The sequence below is a fragment of the Strongylocentrotus purpuratus genome, unplaced genomic scaffold (genome assembly GCF_000002235.5).
Source record: "Strongylocentrotus purpuratus isolate Spur 01 unplaced genomic scaffold, Spur_5.0 spur5_scaffold_5, whole genome shotgun sequence".
Lineage (NCBI taxonomy): Eukaryota > Metazoa > Echinodermata > Echinoidea > Camarodonta > Strongylocentrotidae > Strongylocentrotus > Strongylocentrotus purpuratus.
In genome coordinates, this window is record NW_022145611.1 from 2646277 (window position 1) to 2657766 (window position 11490).

The following is an 11490-nucleotide window of genomic DNA, read 5'->3' on the forward strand; positions in this document are numbered from 1 at the left end:
GGCCATACGAGCACACTAACCTCTTCGCGCATTGCTACGCATCGTGTGCTTAAAAATCGTTGGCTAGAACTTGAAACTATTGCAAACTTTTCATGAAATAACTAGGATGTAGTCTCAGTAAATGAATCACACGTATTTTTGAAAATCTTTTTGATTGAATTAATAAACCGTTACTGAATAATGAAATTAAAATAAATCTATTTTCTAAGTCATACACAATGATGAAAAAGAAAAGTAATTTCAGACCAAAATCAAATTTGTAAAAATTGATAAGACAGTATATACGCAAACAACAGACAAGGTGGTAAAGGATTCATTGAATTCTAATCCCGAAATCAACGTCGTCTGAAACTTGTTGATTTATTGGAATCATATGTAATTTTGAACTTCGATTGAATACGTGTGAAATCTCTATCCCAATGACCGATCTTGTTTCAAGTTTATAGTTAACATAATTATCACTTACAACTCACAATAATAAGCTATGGAAGAGTGTCCCACTTCAGATTTATGTATACTGCCATCTGCTGCTCACATGTCCCGGTGTGTCGACAGCCATGTCCCACAATGCATCACCAACTGATGACGCATGCGTGATGATGCACTGGGGTACAGGAGCTGGAAATCAATCTATGTAAGCGTTCAGTGAAAGATGGCGCAATTGGATATACATTACAGCATTGCTAGCGATGTCGGTAAATAACCATGCCTTTAAATACATTTTAGATACATTATAACGCCATATCATGAATCTATAGCTAAAATATCGACATCTCTTTAGTTACCTCCATTCTTTCCGCCATCAGGGAGAAGGTTTTCATAAAAGAACCATCAAAGAGCGCAATGCGTAGTACCCATTTCATTGACTATTATTCCTCAATAGACCATCTTTATTTGACAATTTGTGATAACACGAGCGAATCATGAATAAGAAGTGAACGGTGAAGTGACATCTAAAAGCCGGAAGGCGATACCGGTGGTTACTTGAATAAGAATACTTGATCTAGATATGATGGTGAAAATTCTTTACATTATGTGCCAAAGCCATCTTTTGACATACTCTGCGCACTTCCGATATCATCGGCTGGCGGTAAATTCAGAAAGATTTTCATTAACAATCCATGGTCAAGATAAAAGCCTGGAATAGCAAAATATTTCACACTCATTTTCTGGTTAATATATTATTTCCAAATTCAGCCAGAGATGCATACCTAAAAAAGCCTTTATGGCCATTGCTCCAGTGACATGTATTGAATTCGCATATAATTATGTTTAATCGCTCAACTAAGATGATTATCAGGCTTTATTGAGGGTAGGTGGTTGTGTCACATAGGACCCTGGTCAAAGCTATCAATTCTTGATTAGGTAATTCCCCACTGGGATATGATACAGACAGTTCTACTACTGTTTACAAAACGACTCGTGGTCTAGTCCGCAGCTCCTCTTGTGACTCGCAATGTAAGTCAATTCTAGCCTGTGGCAATTTCAATTTTGAATTTATTCCTCAGACTGAATATTTGATCAGGAGTGCACAGATTCCGAGGGACACTATGTATTTCAAATAATGGTTCACCACATTAAAAACAATAATGATCATTTTAATTCTTGCATTCTAATGCAAACTTTCTTGTAATACCATTTCAAATTTGCAATTCTAAATGCATCTTCAATATCGTCCGGCTCATAAAAAAAATGTACTGCTATAACAATAAACATGATAGAAACAAAATGAAGCGCAAACCTTATCATCTTTTACGGATACAGATATTTTCAGCCCCAAAAAACATTTTACTTGAAATCCTCGTTGTATACGACTATGTGCCAGAGTTACCAGTAGACTTGATTTATATGTCTTTGTGAAGTGCCTCGATAACAATTATTCAATTCGCCTGTTACGAATAATAGTACATGTATTTCAATTGTCAAAATGCGAATTGCATACATTAATTGTTGCTAGGTAAGACAAACATCATGGCCTGTCCTACCTAACAACAGGTAACGTATGCAATTTGTATTCTCACAATAAATTGAAATACAATAACAGTTTAATGACATAATTCGTATCAGGGCACTTCACAAAGTCAAAGACATATTTGGTTACATTACGAAATGTCATATCTCATACAGACGATCGAAGTGGATTATGTTGCATTTATCTTGTTTGACACTCCAATTTACGAGAATTAAACCAAACACAATCTTCATCTATCGTTGTATCGTATAAGAAGATCAAATGAATCTGAATCCCTTAATGTATTATTGATGAGGTGGGTGATGAGAAAAAATATACATGGGCTAGAATCTCATACAGTTTACTCGAAATTTGTGCACTTTCCCAAATCGGGGGGGGGGGGCACTATTTGCTATGCATCATATATATACATGTATGCATATCACTGAAAGGAAGGTATTTACCATGTACCCCACCAGATTCACACTCCTATCCAGTCATGCTAGTTCCACATAGTTGCATTAGAGATCGGTGTCTTGAAACAGGAAATATTGCATGATTATGCCGGGATTCATCTCAGAACAAAACCATATTTAGTTTACATAACCATTCGACAACATTTCCACTTGGCAAATGTTATTTCGGATTATAAGATGATGACGTGGATCCTGATCAAATGATTGGTTGAGAGCGTACAGGCATTTATTTTGCCTAACACGTAATTTTGATAATGACCGGTCATTAGTAAAATCACGTATAAAACAAATAAAACGTATTTATAAAAACAAATACACATCATTTTGTTCGGGCATTAGTAAAATTACCAACACTCGGTACCTTCAAAACAGTCCAAACACCCTCGGCTATTGCCTCGGGCGTGTTAGACTGTTCCAAAGGTAACTTGTGTGGGTAATTCTTACTAATGCCCTCACTGCTGTATATTATTTATTTTTTTATTCTTTTGATATAATACATATTATTTTGTTGCATGTTTGCGCCCCAACTGAAAGAAAAATCGTCGAAATAACAGACTCTAGTTGAACAATGTTAACCTGTGTTCAGATTATAATTATTTCCTGTGTTAGTGGTGTACTCATTTTATACTAAGGTGAGAACTAGCCTGTCAAGTATAGTTGCTTGTAGAACAGGAGACTCTCAATTTAAGACTAGTAGACAATTACATGTCGGATCGGGTAATCTGGCCATAGGAGTGTGACGAGGCACGTATGATTCATACTCGGCTGCTTGCCGAGTGAGCTGGCCGCCCGGAATCGGAAAGGTAGCCATTCATTATGTCAACTTTATCGTTAGGTAGCCTGGCTTCCTAGTGGGCCGGGGAGCGTCCACAGTGCCAAGTTACACGAAGAATTCATCCTCTTGCATGGAGAGAAGGATCACTAATCAATTTCATATGTCTTTAATTTCATCGCCGAAAATACCTCGATTAGTCAGTCAGATGTAGAGGTTGTGAATGTTCTTCCTATATCAGGCGCGGATCAAGGATTTCTTTTTCCAGGGGGGGGGGGGGGGGGGGCTGATCCGCCACTGTCCTATGTACTGTTTGTGTTTTTGTATTTCATTGGCTTAATGATTGACCATGGTTGTAGGTTCTAAAATGATTATTTCATTATTTACAAATAAGCTACCATACAGCTCTAAAATAATTGCTACATACTTATTTATGTATGTAGCAATTATTTTAGAGCTGAATGGTGCCTTATTTTGAAAATTAAAATCGCAAAGTGATCAAATATCTTTCAGACTAATTGTAATATAGACATTGGTTACAAAAACTTATTTTGCCTAAAAGAAGATTTTTTTTTAAATATATTTATATTCTAGTATTTATATATACAGATAATTGCAATTCTGTCTATCAAATTCGCCACTGATTTATCGCATAAAAAAGACACAGTCTGACAGTATAATATTATGTGTGAGAATTGTAAACTTATGACGACCTCTGAAAACTAAGACAGACCTGGGGAAAATAGGGAAGGGAAATTGAAAACTCCCTAGTGTATTGTTCGTGCGCAATCGACCTACGTAATAATGAAAGGTTGCTTTGTATACGAAATTGTCATTGCATTTCACAGTAACCATGCAGGTTTTAATTCCAAATTTCAGGAGATATTTCATGTCATATCATATCGTATTATAATTATATCTTGCCGCGGTGGAATAGCCTGGACCACGCCACTGACTGGGGGCTCGTGTGATGAGGCTGGAGAGGCGGCGGTCAGGGAGGGATTGCCTTACTTGGTGGGTCGAAATGTGAGAGAGAAAAAAAGTAATTGAGTGAGGGGAGGGTCATTATATAAATGGTTGTACTGATTTTCTTCACGTTGTCTTCTCCTTCTTCATTTCTCCCCCTTCTTTTTCATTATTCATATTTCTCCTTTTCGCCATTTAATTCCATGGGGCACGCGCCCCTTACTCCTGCAGCTACAACGCTGTCTCGATGTGTTTAATTATTATCTCAACGGCAGTTTCATTAATGTCATTAGTGCCATCGTATCATTACGTGTTTACGTGTATTCGTGTACTTCTCTTGCACTTTTGACACGCAGAGTTGTATTAGGAATTAAGGCCAGGGCAGCCTTTCACAAAACCGTCAAAAGTTCCGTGTTCACCGACAATCCATTGAAACCCGTGTATCAAATTTAACATGCGTTTCAATAGACTGTCTGTGATTTGTTTAGTTATGACAGTTTCGTGAAACGACTCCCTCATGACTTTGTCTCCGTGTACTATGTCAATGGATGGAATATTACTCGCAATCACAATAATATTGGTGGCACTATCAAGTCACACACCCATCATTAACCCGTGATATTAAGGCATCCACGCGGCCCGTGGTATTAAGGCATCCACGGGGGCATGCATGAGTGCTTTCCCAATAATGGAATCATCACATTAGATGAGTTCTCCATCAGGTCTGTGGGTGATGGGACTACCACGCAACCTCAACGCGCCTCGTATATCATTCTCCATTAGTAGGCGTTATCTTCAACCCCAAGTAAACGTCACTTGCTCTCACCAAGCCATATTGCTATATCGAAGTAACGTCGGCCACTTTCAGAACTCATTATCATCATCAGCCAATTATTACAAATTTTATACTCATATTTCACGACAGGGTGTGTTTTGTTTCTTTCTTTTAACAGTTTACCTATAATAATCATGATGATCATCTCTCCTTAAAATCATTTTTACAATTCACTAAGACCTTACAGCCCTAATACAATTTTGATTTCGATATTGAGTGAAGTCAGACATAATTGTGTGTATTAGATCTATACATTGATGGTATTGATGGATCCATAATTTGTTTTAATAACGGTCATAGGGAGTCACACAGTTCCTCTTGTACTATCTAACGCTTCACAATTTTCTTCCCGACGTAGACATTGCATAATAGTGGTTAGAGACTATTATATGGCGCCAATTTCCCATGAAATATTGATGCGAAAACAGGAAAGGAAGATCTAATGAACGACGCATTTTGATTAAAAAATAGAAAGCGATTTATGATAATTAAGAATGGAAATAAATTATTTATTTCATATATTATTTTGAATGGTCAAATCGCTACCACTACCGCTCGCATTACCCGTATCAGCAGAGTTACTATTTGAATATCAGACAAATAATACCCAATTAGAATATGCTCTGTTCAAAACTGAATTGATGGCAAAACATTGCTGAAACGTCTCACTGTAATTCGACAATCGATTCTTAACTTATTCCTTTCACAACATTATTCTTAACATTTATAATAAAGCGTTGCCACAAAATCAAGGCTACTCATTCTATATTAACGAATACGTTAAATTGGCTTGGGTTAATACAAAGGAAAATATTAGTTAGCGATTTAATTGGAAGGGCATGAATGCGGGTTGTGAAATAATAGACCCAATCACATTAAACTCTCTACAGTTCAGATTGGGTGTCCTCATAATGGAATTATGTTCATATGCAAGATAATTAAAGCTTGTGCATGTAGCCAACACTGCGTTGTATGCTCGTCATTGTCTGTACCTTTCGCCCTCCTCAATCTTATGTCTGCCCCAGGCAGGAGCACGCTTTCATTGTTCAGCGTGAAAACACTTGAATAATGACCGTGGACTACACACGATGGAAAATGCTGCAATCGCGACAGATGTGGAACATTGCCTGCTTCAATAAAAGTCCCTTTCAGCGAAATCCACTTCACATTAACAAAGGAACACTCACATTTTTATTTTCCATCGAGCGACAGGGCTATCCCCTCCTGTACATAACCCGTGCACGCTGGCTCCCGGTGAATTCGCATCCAATCTTTGCTATTATAGAGAACCAATTGGTACAATAAGTCTCACACTCTATTTTAATGTTTACAATGAATTTTAAATCTGAGTATTAAAAAGTCACACTTTTTCTTTGACCTGTTTAGGTTATGTTGGTTTCAAACCATACACACATGTATAGATAAGTAGCAAGGATTGTCCTATATGTCAACTTGCGGCACGTTTTGAGAGGATGGGATGGGGGGGGGGGGGGGGGGGACAGGTTATTGAATGAAAGGGGATTGTGTTCCTAGGGGATGAAGATAAACATAAAAGTGATACAATCTACCTTTTAACAGATACATAGCAATATAACATGAAGAAGTACTAATAATTGAAAAATGCATTGCAACTAAAAATCCATTAAAAAAAAAAGATATTTTGGTTTGTTCCCATGTTTTCACAATAATATTGTGCGTTGGTTTAGATTATTTAGCTGTTTACTTTATTATTCCGTTCTTTATCATTGTTGTCATTTCTTTTGAATCGTTTTAAATTTGGTATTTTTGTATTATTTTTTTGTCTATTCACGTTGAATTCATGTGTATATGTATATATTTTTATCTTAGCTTGAATGTTAGTGAGCTCAATATTCTTGTCACGAAGTGCCACATGGTATATACTATACAGGAGGACTCCACCGGACTACATAATCAGCTCTCTCTCTCTCTCTCTCTCTCTCTCTCTCTCGATCCCAGGAGTGTTCACACTAGCTCTCTCGATCCTAGGAGTGTTCACACTAGCTCTCTCGATCTCAGGAGTGTTCACACTAGCTCTCTCGATCCAGGAGTGTTCACACTAGCTCTCTCGATCCCAGGAGTGTTCACACTAGCTCTCTCGATCCCAGGAGTGTTCACACTAGCTCTCTCGATCCCAGGAGTGTTCACACTAGCTCTCTCGATCCCAGGAGTGTTCACACTAGCTCTCTCGATCCCAGGAGCGTTCACATCGTATCAGTTCATGTCTGAATAGCTCTCTAGCTCCAGATGCCTTCTCAATATAACAATCAAACTTAAACGACGTGCCTGGCAAGTGTTGCTTCATTCCAACATAGCCTTGACAAGCATTATAAATAGATTACAATCACTTGATAGCCGTTAAGTACTCATCTGCCAAACCACCCGAAGTCAGCGGAAAAGAAATTAAATATCCCTCGATGAAAATAAAGGAACGTGATGTATACTGGCAACAAATCAAAATAAGTCGTAAGTGTTTAATGCACTCAGACTGATACATCAAGCAAAAGCACTTAACTTTCCCCTATATTTTGAGATGCATGCGTTCACCTCGCTGTTACAAGATATTGTATAGACCCTTTTCGGTGACAATATGACATTTTCATTGATCTATTTACAACAATATATAATGGAATTTCTATTGTCAATCATCAGCTTGCACACAAGTTTACCTGCTAGGTCATATATACCTCTGACAAAACTTTGTATGTAGTGGACAAATGAATTATCGATAGGACGATGCATTAATTTGTCCCGGATATAAAATTATTATTTTCAAAAGAGGATTGTGGTAGAAGAGCTTTTGAGAACGTGGTTAAATGACTCCACAAACATGAATTCTGATGAATGAAATATAAGTATACTTGTAATGCTTAGGAATTGAACCATGAAAAGCAAGGCTATATACGCTTCATGCAGAACAATGTTATTCGCTTTGATGATAATGACGGGAATGCAATCATTATGAAAGTGATGGGTATAGGCGTTGGAAATGGATAGAGGTTGAGATTATCATTAATGAGTGAAGTGATGCTTGAACATTGTTAGTATGTAAGTATGAAAGTATGATGATAGTATAGTATACATAGTACAAATCGGTTATCTTAGGAGACCACGCGACTAGCGTCGCTTTTCCATGAAAGGTATATCGATGATAAGAATAAATCGTAATAGGTTTATACATTCAGCGAGACATTGATAATTATGTGCCACTCTTCACCCAGGTGCATTGTGGTAGCTGGTAGGATCTATTGTTCCAAATCCATTATGATGACCAGGGCCCCGTCTTACAAAGAGTTACGATTGATCCAAATCAATCGCAAGTCCTCCAATCAATCGCAAGTTTGCAGTCTCCTATCTCTTATGTACATAGTTACGATTGATATCAATCGCAAGTAAGTTACGATTGATATCAACTCTTTGTAAGACGGGGCCCAGAAGTAAAAGCCATGGTAATAGTTGTCACATTCTCTCTCTCTCTCTCTCTCTCTCTCCCCCCCCCCCCCCTCGTTCCTGGTTTGGACAGAGGCAAATGAGAAGAATATTTATCGCCAAATTTTGAACAATAAGCTTCCATTCAAATTCACAGATGGGAAGATTGACTGAAAAATAATCATTTTCTTAAGAAGAAATTTCGTCTAAGTATTAGCCGGCTCAATGAAATTAATCATGTTTGACTGAGATTAAGTTTTCCAAGTCAAAGTAAATTATTTTCACTGATAGACGTCATAATGATAATGCAAACACTCCACCGATGATCGGAGTTTCCTGCAAAGCGTCGCGTTACTTCTCCATTCTAACAATGAAATAGACAGTTTAGTACGTGTAACATGGTTGCAAACAGGTTGCAATGACATTTGCATGTAACGAGTGATTTCCTTGTCAGGCCAGGCGTATTCGTTGAGCAAACCTACATAATGTATCACCATAGAATGCCGATGGTATTACTTAAAATGTTGTTTCAAAGACTGTACGGGTTAATGCTGAATCATTGCATAAGGTAGAAAATGGTCACAATGTAAAGGTAGAAAATGGTCACAATGTAATATGATGACAATGCAGGTAATTTTGAGACCCTGGAAATTTATGTGAAACATACGTGGATATAATCAGGGTTAATTCATGATCTATGGATCATCTCTTGCAACTGGTAACTTGAAACAAAACTATGCTTAGAAATTCATAGTCTGGTCAATATCAGAAGTCTTTATCTAATAAAGTTTATTGACACAAACCTCCGCAGAGAGTAGACGATATAGAGCCAAACAGCACAATGAATTCATATAAGACAACAACTACTAGTGATATTACAAGGCTAAACTTTAAATTCATCGTTTCCCATGAAGACGACAATGATTCACCAAGTACATTCAATTACTTCTCACATACACAGAAGTTGTCATAACCGTTGTGATTGATTGATAAATTACCAGTAATCCTCGTGGTATATCTCATGGTTTTGTGTATATATTGAAGTAATCAGCTGGAAAGAAGAAAAAAACCAAAATAAGTGTATGTATACAATAAAAAGCAGCATCAAAATTGAATTCCATTTATGACATGGCAGATTGCCAACAGGTTGACTGTCAATAATACATACCCTGTTTACATGTCGGGTGTTAATAAGCTCATCCAAGATCCACAGATAATTGAAGCTGCTGAAAAATCTCATCAGAATGCACTAAAAGTAATAGAGTCAACGACCTTTTTTAGATACCAGTCACGAGCCATTAGATAATCACCGTTATGATCTTCACTATGTATCCATTAATCCGCTTTCAATGGACACTTCAATAATAAAGATGCATTTTAAATGTCCGTATCTCAAGTGGCCGAGTTAAAGAGTGTGTATAAGTCCTGGATTTCTTCTGGAGCATTAAATATCATACTTCATGAGTCAGTAGCAGAACGTAGCACCTGGAAACGGTCCAAATGAAAGCGGAGGGAAATTATGAATCACTGATTATACTCCTTTCCAAATGTGTGTTATCAGTGGGAGACAGGATTGCAAATGTCCCGCTCAACATTACATCCGCGCGCTTTTTAATTGCCAAAATGCGAATCACATTCGTAACTATGTAGAGTGTGTCGTCTGCAAACGTTCTCATATAACCCCTAGTAGAAGCAAAGTATAGGGTAAAATTATGGGTGCATCGTTAGCTAACAGGTAAAATGCATAATATAGCAGTGACTTTGTAGCCCCGCTCGTTCTCTCACTAAACCCTCCTACCTAGACTACTACTGCTATTATTAGCAGCTGGGACTCTGAATATTACAGCAAATCGCACAAAAGACTCGGTGGTGAATGCATCCATATATTAATCACTCCTCCCTTCGAACGCAGCTAACATCAACGTAGGAAAGAGCGCCCGAGGCCCTTCCCGTTACCAAGCCTACTCCCTGGTGTCATTGGGACTTGAATGAGAATTATTCACGGTCCTTAGTCATAAACGCTGACCTGCTCCGTCGTGTGGAAACGCAAGGAGCCGCAACAAAAGACGTGTGTTTGCATTAAACCATGTTCAAAATTGTTTCCCTTTTATGATGAAAAGATGAAAAAGTCGCGTCATAATAGAAGCTCAAATGAAGCCCCAGTGAGACCTGAAAACTGCACTTTGCTCGCTGTTCACTTCAAGTCTTACTTTTGTATTTACATGTATTATTATGTCTCTGGCAATGTCTCATTATAGTATTAAAAAATACCATAAAAGGTTATTAAAATCATACTTCCATAAGTGTATTATCTGACTAATTTAAGATTTAAATCTCTTTGTTTATAGGGACATTTACTCGTGTTCTGCTTCAGACGAAACCTTTCTTTTTCTGCTCACAATTTCATTGTGATTATACATGATTTTCAAAAGTTTGTTAAAATATTACATATATGTAATGATATGTCTGAGAATAAATGAGCATAAAGTTTATAAATGATGTTTTTAATTGTTATTTTGCATTTGTTTTTGTATTTATTCAAACATTTAGTAAAACCAAAAATGTCTGGGGATGCAGCAAAAGATTTGAAAATCACGTTTATGGTAGCATCCCCTATACACAAAATTATGATAAAGTAAACAAAAATAAAAAGATGCGTGATCATAAAAACAAACTTGGAAACAAAGAAATACATCGATGAAATAATAAAGGTAAAATATAAAATATTGAAAGCAACGCACAAATAAATGTTAAAGCCATGCAAATATATCAAACTATCATTAAATAACCACAAACGTTGAACCGATCAATGACAACAGGATTATGAAAAGTAATTTACTATACAGATTGGTATTAAATTTGACGGAGGTGTCATTACCAGATACACTGTAGTTATTTCAGACAATATTTATGAGTAGATAAATGAATATGTATACAAAATGAGAGAGACTGTAAAAGTATTATTTCAATTTGACAAACTTTTAACGTCACAAAGTCTTAGGGGGTATGGACCAAACATCACTTTTCAAATCAGGCTTTTCTG

At 37.0% G+C, this 11490-nt stretch overlaps 1 protein-coding gene across 1 annotated transcript in view; it reads right to left on the minus strand.

Annotated features, from left to right (window-relative positions):
* The window catches only part of LOC100888704, a 28204-nt gene extending 17294 nt beyond the window's left edge, over positions 1-10910 (minus strand). Inside the window, exon 1 of the mRNA XM_003724934.3 lies at positions 9616-10910. The gene's annotated coding sequence lies outside the window, so the exon portion shown is untranslated. The remainder of the gene's footprint in view (positions 1-9615) is intronic.
* Positions 10911-11490: the final 580 nt, after the last annotated feature.